Source organism: Coregonus clupeaformis, chromosome 40, assembly GCF_020615455.1.
Source record: "Coregonus clupeaformis isolate EN_2021a chromosome 40, ASM2061545v1, whole genome shotgun sequence".
NCBI lineage: Eukaryota > Metazoa > Chordata > Actinopteri > Salmoniformes > Salmonidae > Coregonus > Coregonus clupeaformis.
In genome coordinates, this window is record NC_059231.1 from 3,086,503 (window position 1) to 3,097,535 (window position 11,033).

Here is an 11,033-nt window from a genome sequence, read left to right on the forward strand (position 1 = left end):
TGAAAGAGGAGATATTTCAGCTCATCCTAAATCATATTACAGACTTTTATTCAGGGAACTTTCAAGTTTGCTGTCCCAGTTTAAGTGACTTGCATCATTATAATGTGTCCTTTAGTCTTTTCTTTAGCAGATGCTTCAGAGTGACTGAGTCGGTGCATATTGAGGTGTTACAGCCCCATAGGGGCTCTGAAAGCAGGTAGCCAATTCGACAGGCTTTCACAGTGTGCCTGTTGTACTGAACGTGTCTGCCATACTGAAGTGGCTCACAAACCGATTTGGTTTCCAGCTGTGCTACGGCTTTATATCAGACACAATGCATTTCTAAATAACGTGTGTAAAATCTGCCTCGGCAGTTATGATACACGCCTTAAGGACAACATATACTTGTGCTTGCGTTTCATGAACGGGAAGGATCATGTTTTATTCAGATGATGGTTCAGGTGCTGCTCATTTCAGTCTGGTGGTGTGGATCAGATAAGGGGAGTATCCAGAGGGCTTGACATGGTCTAATTGACTCAGCCAAAAACAGATCTCTAAGTGCCGCTTTCTTATTGAACCGGAACATCAATAGTTATTTCTGGTTGTTTATCAAAGTTAGCTGGCTAACTCATTGATCCTGCATTGTAATAAACCCTTCTGTTGTTCATGTACCAAAACAGAAGCACAATTCCTCCCTTCTCTTTTCACAGGTTGACTTTAAGAGCCTGATTTGCTTTTAATTTACCACCAGCTGACTCTTCAGCATTTACTCACCTCTCTCTCTCTCGCTCTCTCGCTCGCCCACACCCAGCAGCATTTACACACCTCTCTCTCTCGCTCTCTCGCTCGCCCACACCCAGCAGCATTTACACACCTACGTCACTGTAGCTCAGCGCAGATGGATGACAGGGAGCTATTACACTCTGACAGAGAGGAGCAGAGCCGCAGGCTGGTGGCAATTCCACGCTGAGTCTAATGCCGGGCTGGATTGTGTCCTCTCCCAAAGTGTTAATTGAACACACAACATTAAGAACGATTAAATGAGCCCTAGTCGACCTCACCTTTAAAAGTGTCACTGTGATCTGTTAGTGAAGCTCTGCTGCTCTTTCCTGTGCTATCTAGCAGGTGAAACCCTGCGATGAACAAACGCCTCCCTCCCCTGAGTACATTTTCACATGGGCCACTTTGAAATCAATCGACAGTAGGCTAGTGATTTTCACAGCCCATGAGAGAGGCAAGAGTTGGTTAATTGCCATTATATGAGCAGTCAGTCTCATGACTTGTTATAGGATGTCACGGTCACAGTTGAAATCCGTTTTACAGAACTCTCTTATGACGGATAATTTCACAAAGCTAGACCCCAACAATGTGCAAGAATTGGAAAACACATTCAAAAGGGCAACTGGAGGACAAAGAGTAAGCTGCATCATGAACAGAACAAAGTTACACTTCTACAAGGTTACTTCTTTATCCGGGCTATAAACCATTCAGCTGAAAATCTATTTCATTATGTCCAACTCTGAAATCTGAGCAGCACAGTTCATGTGGTCGTTTTGCCATATGATGCCATCTTCGGCCTGTCTGGAGTCAGTTTTTTGTTCCCACTGGCTCGGTTGTCTAGGCCTGAACACACTGACCACGTCTCTGGAAATCGCTCTGGCTCTGCGAGAGAAGCAGTGAAAAATTTATCTTTCTTTTGTCAGCTGGAGGAGCTAATCAACTCTTGATTGCCAGGACTGATACACACAGGAGGTTGTGTACTAGTGAGACAAGGGGAATTCTCCAATTACCACATCCTGCTGATAGAGGCTGCTATCATCATTGGGATCTATCTTGGGTCTTGGACTTCATATGATACTTTCTCCCAATTGAATTAGTGTAATCGGCAGTTTGAATAGAAGAAAACAACGTTTCTGGGTCCAATGCTAAAATGCTCTCTGGTTTCAATGGTTTCTATTTCAAAGTTTTCTTATGTCAGTAATTTCTTTGGATTTGCGAAACATGGAGCTGCATTTTTCAAGTTTTTCTTGTCCTTTTCAATTCCTTTGTCAGTTGACTGCGAGAGAGATTTAGGATTATGAAGCACAAACCAGATTTGGTGCAGTGGCCTCAGCAGAGATGGTTTGCAGTTGCGCTGAAGGAGAGGCTCAGTTTCAAAAGGGGGCACTATTGTGCCATGGCAGTTGAGCAACAGTACGTTTTCTCTCTTTGATATGCATGCTGTGGTGTGTAGTTTTTAGTCTCTGTGCTTTTGTCCTGGGTGCAGTTGATGTTAAGAAGCTTCTATTTTGACATCAGCATTTTAAGAATATACATTTTTAATGTCCTCAGAGGACTTATCCAGCAGTTGTTGTTGGTTCTTTAGCCTCTGATTTGAGAGAATATGCTCTAATATGCTGCCAGTATAAGAGGCTATAATACTAGAGGCATATGAGATTATCAGAAAGTACTAATTGATAATTAATTAAATAAACCATTTAATTAATTGAAAAGTAATACATGTATTTAATGAACATCTGCCCAGAGCACTGAAATGAACAATATTTTCCATGATCATCCATCAATGCTCTTTAAAAAGAAGATCATGTCGATAAATCAATTCTGGTCACATGTTGTAGTTTAAGGATAAATACTACTTTATTGGGATCCACCAACGTGATTATTTTAAATGGACTAAAATCTGTTAGTTTGTAAGTCACAATGAGTCACTCATAATGCATGCACAAGCTATACATCTCAGCTGATATAAAATATTCCCAACAGATTTGTGTTTCCAACAATAGCTCCCCCTCATTTAAAACAGCAGTCACACACAGCTCTAGAAATAACACGATGAACCACAGTCACATTGACAGTCCACGTCAACCTCAAGGAAGTTTATTCGCCTGAGACCCCATATTCCTTCACTTCCACATTGGATCCAACAGACTCTATTGTATGTCTACAGTGCATTCGGAAATTATTCCATATTTTATTACATTACAGCCTTATTCTGAAATTGATTAAATTGTTTGTTTTCCTCATCAATCTAAACACGATACCCCCATAATGACAAAGCAAAAACAGTACTTTGATGAAGCACCTTTGGCAGTGATTACAGCCTCAAGTCTTCTTGGGTATGACGCTACAAGCTTGGCACACCTATATTTGGGGAGTTTCTCCCATTCTTCTCTGCAGATCCTCTCAAGCTCTGTCAGGTTGGATGGGGAGCGTCGCTGCCCAGCTATTTTCAGGTCTCTCCAGAGATGTTCGATCTGGTTCAAGTCCGGGCTCTGGCTGGGCCACTCAAGGACATTCAGAGACGTGTCCCGAAGCCACTCCTGCGTTGTCTTGGCTGTGTGCTTAGGGTCATTGTCCTGTTGGAAGGTGAACCTTCACCCAAGTCTGAGGTCCTGAGCACTCTGGAGCAGGTTTTTATCAAGGATCTCTCTGTACTTTGCTCCGTTCATCTTTCCCTCGATCCTGATTAGTCTCCCAGTCCCTGCCGCTGAAAAACATCCCCACAGCATGATGCTGCCTCCACCATGCTTCACCGTAGGGATGGTGCCAGGTTTCCTCCAGACGTGACACTTGGCGTTCAGGCCAAAAGTTCAATCTTGGTTTCATCAGACCAGAGAATCTTGTTTCTCATGGTCTGAGAGTCCTTAAGGTGCCTTTTTTGGCAAACTCCAAGCGTGCTGTCATGTGCCTTTTACTGAGGATTGCCTTTTGTCTGGCCACTCTACCATAAAGGCCTGATGGGTGGAGTGCTGCAGAGATGGTTGTCCTTCTGGAAGGTTCTCCCATCTCCATAGAGGAACTCTGGAGCTCTGTCAGTGACCACCTTCCTGACTAAGGCCCTTCTCCCCCGATTTCTCAGTTTGGCTGGGCGGCCAGCTCTAGGAAGATTCTTGGTTGTTCCAAACTTCTTCCATTTAAGAATGATGGAGGCCATTGTGTTCTTGGGGACCTTCAATGCTGCAGAAATGTTTTGGTACCCTTCCCCAGATCTGTGCCTCAACACAATCCTGTCTCGGAGCTCTACGGACAATTCCTTCGACCTCATGGCTTGGTTTTTGCTCTGACATCCACTGTCAACTGTGTGACCTTATATAGACAGGTGTGTGCCTTTCCAAATCATGTCAATCAATTGAATTTTCCACAGGTGGACTCCAATCAAGTTGTAGAAACCGCTCAAGGATGATCCATGGAAACAGGAAACACCTGAGCTCAATTTCTCATAGCAAAGGTTCTGAATACTGGTAATTTCCACAACAGGTATTTTTGCAAAAAAAATAAAATTACATTTGCGAACATTTCTAAAAGCCTGTTTTCGCTTAGGAATTATAGGGTATTGTGTGTAGATTGATGAGGGAAAAAAATTATTGAATCAATTTTAGAATAAGGCTGTAACATAACAAAAGGTGGAAAAAGGGAAGGGGTCTGAATACTTTCCGAATGCACTGTATGTCAACCTCTAGGACAGGGGGAAGGGAATTGAATGATCACCTCTAGGACATGGGGAAGGGATCTGAGGGATCACCTCTAGGACATGGGGAAGGGAACCGAGCGATCACCTCTAGGACATGGGGAAGGGAACTGAGTGATCACCTCTAGGACATGGGGAAGGGAACTGAGTGATCACCTCTAGGACATGGGGAAGGGAACTGAGTGATCACCTCTAGGACATGGGGAAGGGAACTGAGTGATCACCTCTAGGACATGGGGAAGGGAACCGAGCGATCACCTCTAGGACATGGGGAAGGGAACTTAGTGATCACCTCTAGGACATGGGGAAGGGAACTGAGCGATCCCCTCTAGGACATGGGGAAGGGAACCGAGCGATCCCCTCTAGGACAGGGGGAAGGGAACTGAGTGATCACCTCTAGGACAGGGGGGAGGGAACTGAGTGATCACCTCTAGTACAGGGGGAAGGGAACCGAGCGATCCCCTCTAGGACATGGGGAAGGGAACCGAGCGATCCCCTCTAGGACATGGGGAAGGGAACCGAGCGATCCCCTTTAGGACAGGGGGAAGGGAACTGAGGGATCACCTCTAGGACATGGGGAAGGGAACTGAGTGATCCCCTCTAGGACATGGGGAAGGGAACCGAGCGATCCCCTCTAGGACAGGGGGAAGGGAACTGAGTGATCACCTCTAGGACAGGGGGAAGGGAACCGAGTGATCATCTCTAGGACATGGGGAAGGGAACCGAGCGATCCCCTCTAGGACATGGGGAAGGGAACTGAGTGATTACCTCTAGGACAGGGGGAAGGGAACTGAGTGATCACCTCTAGGACATTGGGAAGGGAACTGAGTGATCACCTCTAGGACAGGGGGAAGGGAACTGAGCGATCACCTCTAGGACAGGGGGAAGGGAACTGAGTGATGACCTCTAGGACATTGGGAAGGGAACTGAGTGATGACCTCTAGGACAGGGGGAAGGGAACTGAGTGATCACCTCTAGGACATGGGGAAGGGAACCGAGCGATCACCATGATTGGAGAACATAATGAGCAGATCAAAGCATATAATACGACAGGGTAGCAGGGTGTCAGAGAAACAGGGTAGCAGGGTGTCAGAGAAACAGGGTAGCAGGGTGTCAGAGAAACAGGGTAGCAGGGTGTCAGAGGAACAGGGTAGCAGGGTGTCAGAGGAACAGGGTAGCAGGGTGTCAGAGGAACAGGGTAGCAGGGTGTCAGAGGAACAGGGTAGCAGTGTAGAAGGGTGTCAGAGAAACAGGTTAGCAGGGTAGAAGGGTGTCAGAGAAACAGGTTAGCAGTGTAGAAGGGTGTCAGAGAAACAGGTTAGCAGGGTAGCAGGGTGTCAGAGAAACAGGTTAGCAGGGTGTCAGAGGAACAGGGTAGCAGGGTGTCAGAGGAACAGGGTAGTAGGGTGTCAGAGGAACAGGTTAGCAGGGTGTCAGAGGAACAGGGTAGCAGGGTAGAAGGGTGTCAGAGACACAGGGTAGCAGGGTTTCAGAGGAACAGGGTAGTAGGGTGTCAGAGGAAAAGTGTAGCAGGGAGCCAACGGAACAGTAATGCTTAAATGTGAATGAGATCAACAGCTGCCAGCGCGGGGGCGGGGGACAAGGGAGGTCTCAATGGCAAGTCAATCAGGAAATCTCCAGATTTCAAATGACATGCTCCCTCCTACTAGACAGCCCCTCCTGCACTGATCGTTAGGGAAACTTCATAATTCAGGCTGAGTCTACTATATAAATACTTGAAGATAAAATGTACTGTACGCTTGTGGGTAGCACACACACACACACCAGATGATCTTCTGAGCAGAGCTATTGTATATTCAGAGCCAGTTATTATTAGTAGCAATTCTTTTGAAATATGAGCGCAACATATTTGCCCATGAAGCAAAACAGGCCTAGTTATTCGATATTATTTACAAATCTCACTGTAGAGACAGTTCTATTTTATTGTTCCCTGTGTTTCACTTGTTTTGCACATAATTTCATCACATTGTATGTATCCCCGGGGTATGGCAATGTTGACATATTTAATGTTTAATCGTGCTTGAAATGTTCATGTACCAAAGGCTTCTCTCAGTCATTCGCTGACGTTTTTATTTTGTTTTTATTTTAATTGCATGGAACGGGATTTTTAACGCCTATCTGCTCAATGTAAAAGAACATCCAAACAACAACTTATTTGTCTCCAGCCTGATTCTTTACTTGTTTCAGACCTGCACCTTTCACCGAATGCGAACACATTCGGGGCCATCTGATTGGTCCAGAAACCGATGGGTTGGGCCAGAGCCAGAACCAGAACCCATGTGGGTGAAGCGGTGGTTTAAAAACTCTTATTGGTTAGAGACAATCCAATCGTTTTGTACAACACCTCTTCATCACCACAAACGACTTCAACGATGGCAGTGTCAGACTGAAGTATACAATGAACAACAGAGCAGCGGAAGAAGTTAGTGTGAGTCGTCAGGGTACTGCGGGAGAGGATTTCCCAGACGTGAAAAGTGCCTCTGTCCCTTTGTCAACTTCCCTTGTTTTTTTTTCTCTTCATTTAATCTCATTTATGTTCAATGACTTTCTTTCTGTGGAAATGTGAATGACACACATGATGATGTTAGCCTCAAGGTGGAATGAGTACATGTTCTTCTCACTCCTGTAAAGGAATGACAGGGTAGCTACATAAACTTAGTACCGGTGTTGTACTTTGCCTATATCACAGTGTAGAGGGGATGCTGCAAGCCTTGGGATTTACATTTTACATTTTAGTCATTTAGCAGACGCTCTTATCCAGAGCGACTTACAGGAGCAATTAGGGTTAAGTGCCTTGCTTAAGGGCACATCGACAGATTTTTCACCTAGTCGGCTCGGGGATTAGAACCAGCAAACTTTCGGTTACTAGCTGCGTTCTTCTTCTAACTCTAACACCCACTCTCTATGAGGAAGGAGTCCAATATGATTTAGCTTCATCACCCTGTGTATGTTTCACTTCCAGCTTTAGCAGAAAAGGATATCATTCATTTAGAATACCAAATTGCACCCAGTAAAAATGTGTGTGGAAATACATACACTGTCTCAGCCAATGAAGAGCAGTTTCTCCAGTCTGTGAACATATTCAGTCCCATCCTCACCAGCTGCACTGTAATCTCAGTTGAAAGCTACATTTAGAAAAGGTGAGAGTGGTTTTCAAAAACGTATTTGACTTCGCACGATAAATAGAGTGTTTGCCGATTGAACGTTTTGGCAAAGGAGTCGTCTTGACAGCCTGTGAGGGGTGGACTCCACTGAAGTGTGTGTGTGACTCTTCGAGGCCATATTTTGAAATGCAATCATGTCCAACACAATGTCATTTTCCACTAGAGATCTCCTTTATTTACCCATTTGTCCCTTATTTCCCCCAGATACTCTATTATTCACAGTGTGAAAAGGATTTAATTGGTTAAGGTTATTGGACTGGGAAAACGAGGTGTGTAATGTACACTGTTGTCCCCAGTTATCTCTATGTTTGGTTTGAACATAGGCCTGCTTAGCATGGTGGAAACAGTGTTGAAAGACGATATCCAAAATGGCTTTTCCCGTTACACTACTAATGCGCAATCCCTTTTCCTAGAGAGACAATATCAGTTATCAGTCTCTTCCTAACAGTTGGGTTATTCCCACCAGGCCGTGTAGCAATGGCTCAGGACTTTATCCACGATGACAAGTTGCTTTCAACACCTGTGCCACTTGGCGGGAAATGCATGCATGTGACTCAACAACTCATTGCCGTGGAAATGGAGCAAAGCTAAGCCAATGGCGATGAGACAACGCAGGCTGCCAGTGTTAGCATCTGCCCAGTCCTCTGCCCTGGGATGCTTACGTAACTTAACACTTTTAACTCCTCTGTTTATAGAGCTAGAGATACTTTGAGCCAATGCAGATTTTAAGGCGTTCGCTCAAGGGTGTAAAATCAGCATCGCCTCAAAACATGATTTGTACCTTCCTCATGGCCATAACAACAACTCCAAGTTGCCACCCAAGAAAACAATTTTTTTCCAGAGAATTTACTGTACATTGATATTTAGAAAATGTGCAATAAAGGGTCTGGATTTGTTGCTGAAGGATTAAATATAATTTTTATTCAGAATGTAACACATTGAGGGGGAAACTGGGAGGGGAAAGATTCACTTGAAATCCAGTTAATTTGCTCCCTGGCCAAAATGAAGCCGGCAGCTTTCATAAATTACCATTTTATTAAGATTCAGAAGCAAAACAGATTTAAATATTAATGTATTGTCTGACACTCTAGACTCATCTCTGATTAGATTTTAATTACATGACTTTGTTTTAAACAAACGAGGGGCGGCAGCATGAAGGCCTATTTGTCTGAGCTGATAATGAGTGCACCTGAAAGGTAGCTCTGCTGAAAGGACCATATCCTTCATGAGCAGGAATAGAAAACCCCCTCTGGCTCCTCTCTCCTTCCTGTTGTTTACCTTCCACAGAAAGGAATGTAATGAAACCCAGGCTCTCCAATACCGAGACCCAGAGGACTTCATTTCACACTTAGTCACAGAGTGTCAGAACCTATCCTCTCCCCCTCTCTCTTCACCTCCTCTCTCCTCCCAGTTCTCTGTCCCTGTTTCTTAAATGTCATTACTTTTCACAACCCTTCAGGGTGGCATATTCAGCAGCTCATATTCAACACCTTGCTCAGATGGAGAGATCAAGGTAAATTATTGTTCTTCTGTTGTGAGTACGTTGGCGTATTTGGATAAGTGTGTGTTCGTTTTTTTGTAACTGTGTGCGTGTGTATTTTTATACATTCTTTATTGAACATTTATTTATCCAGCCGAGTCAATTAAGAACAAAATTCGTATTTAAAATGACGGCCTTGGCTAATGCGTGCACCTATGTGCACGGTTTGTAGGTGTGTGAGGGGCAACACTATTCAATCTCATTGTTATGCGGTTGGATGCAGAACCTTTGCTTTCCCTCCTTGGCACGCTTGCCACCAGCTTTACTGTGTAAATGGTTTTACAAGGCAGAGGAACACCTCTCCCACTTTGATACATTTGCTCTCTTCCAGGGGAGAGACACCATGATAACAAGTACTAGGTGACTGAGGAATGGTGATTTCCCCCCCCCCCAGTCTATGAGGCTTCCATCTGCGATGTTCCGCTACCCCTGTAACAAGCCCCAGAATCCCATTCCAGAGGTGCTGTAGAGGAAAGCAGCCCTGCCCCTATGGTATGGTTGGCAAAGGAATTTGAATGGACCTCTGCTGTTTCTAAATTGTAAAACGTGCTAAATGTAACCATGTTCTAGGAGTGTCGGTTCCTCTGTCATCTCTTGAGTCAAGCGTTGCATTGCGTTCAAACTGACTCCATAACAACACATGTAAATGAGTTCTCTACACGGCACTTCCTTATATTAACTGTACATGCAATCTATATGAAATGGAGTGGCAAACATCCGATGCAGTGATAGAATTCGACATGCAGGGGTCCCCACTATAATATAATATAATATGCCATTTAGCAGACGCTTTTATCCAAAGCGACTTACAGTCATGCGTGCATACATTTTTGTGTATGGGTGGTCCCGGGGTTCGAACCCACTACCTTGGCGTTACAAGCGCCGTGCTCTACCAGCTGAGCTACAGAGGACCACTAGGCACAGGCGTCAGTTCAATGTCTAGTTTGGATTTACATTTGGTTGAGTTGTCAGCTAATGTGAATTCAATGTGAAATCAACAAAAACATTTCACCGTGTCATTGGATTTAGGTTAAAAGGGTGGTGAAAAATAGACTAAATTCCCTTACGTTGATGACCTTTTTCAAATCCAATCAGTTTTCCACGTTGATTCAATGTCATCGCATTGACATTTTTGGTTGAAATGACTTAGAAACAACGTTGATTCAACCAGTTTTTGCCCAGTGGGTAGGTAGGTTGTGCTAACAATGTAGAATATATCATCCTTTACTGCAGAATCAGATGTGTTGAGTCAGTGTTCTCCTTATGAAGGGGCATCACACACACCATCTCCCTATACGCCTGTGGGAAGGACAGTGTAATGATCCCTGATAATGATCTCTGTAAAATCAGGAAGCTGGGTTTTGCCCATGTAAGCAGCATATGGTCCCTTATGGATCTGTCTAAGTTGGAGGACCGGTCATACTAATTCATTTTGGCTAATAGCCCCAGAGTTGAGGTCCTCCCTCCCTCCCTCCCTCCCTCCCTCCCTCCCTCCTCTTGCTTTTCTCTCTGTTGCATCCACCAATTAGAGCCCAGTGATGAATGTTAATGAGACGAGGTGTTTGAAGTGGGAGTCTCAGCCATGGCCAATTGGCCGGGGCCCTGAGGTCTGACATTACAGGACTCATAAAGTCTGCAGGCTCTATCCTATCCGCTTTCTGAGAGTTCTATGGTTCTGTCCTCCTTATTCCCATATTTGTATCTTCATAGATAACTATTAGACTCACTGAGTGTGATTCAAATGCTATGTAGGTGACCTTGTGTTAGTGTTGATTGTGAGACCTGGATTGTCTATTTAATCAACAAGGCTCCTCTGGGGTTTGTGATATATGGTTAATATACCACGGCTAAGGGCTGTTCT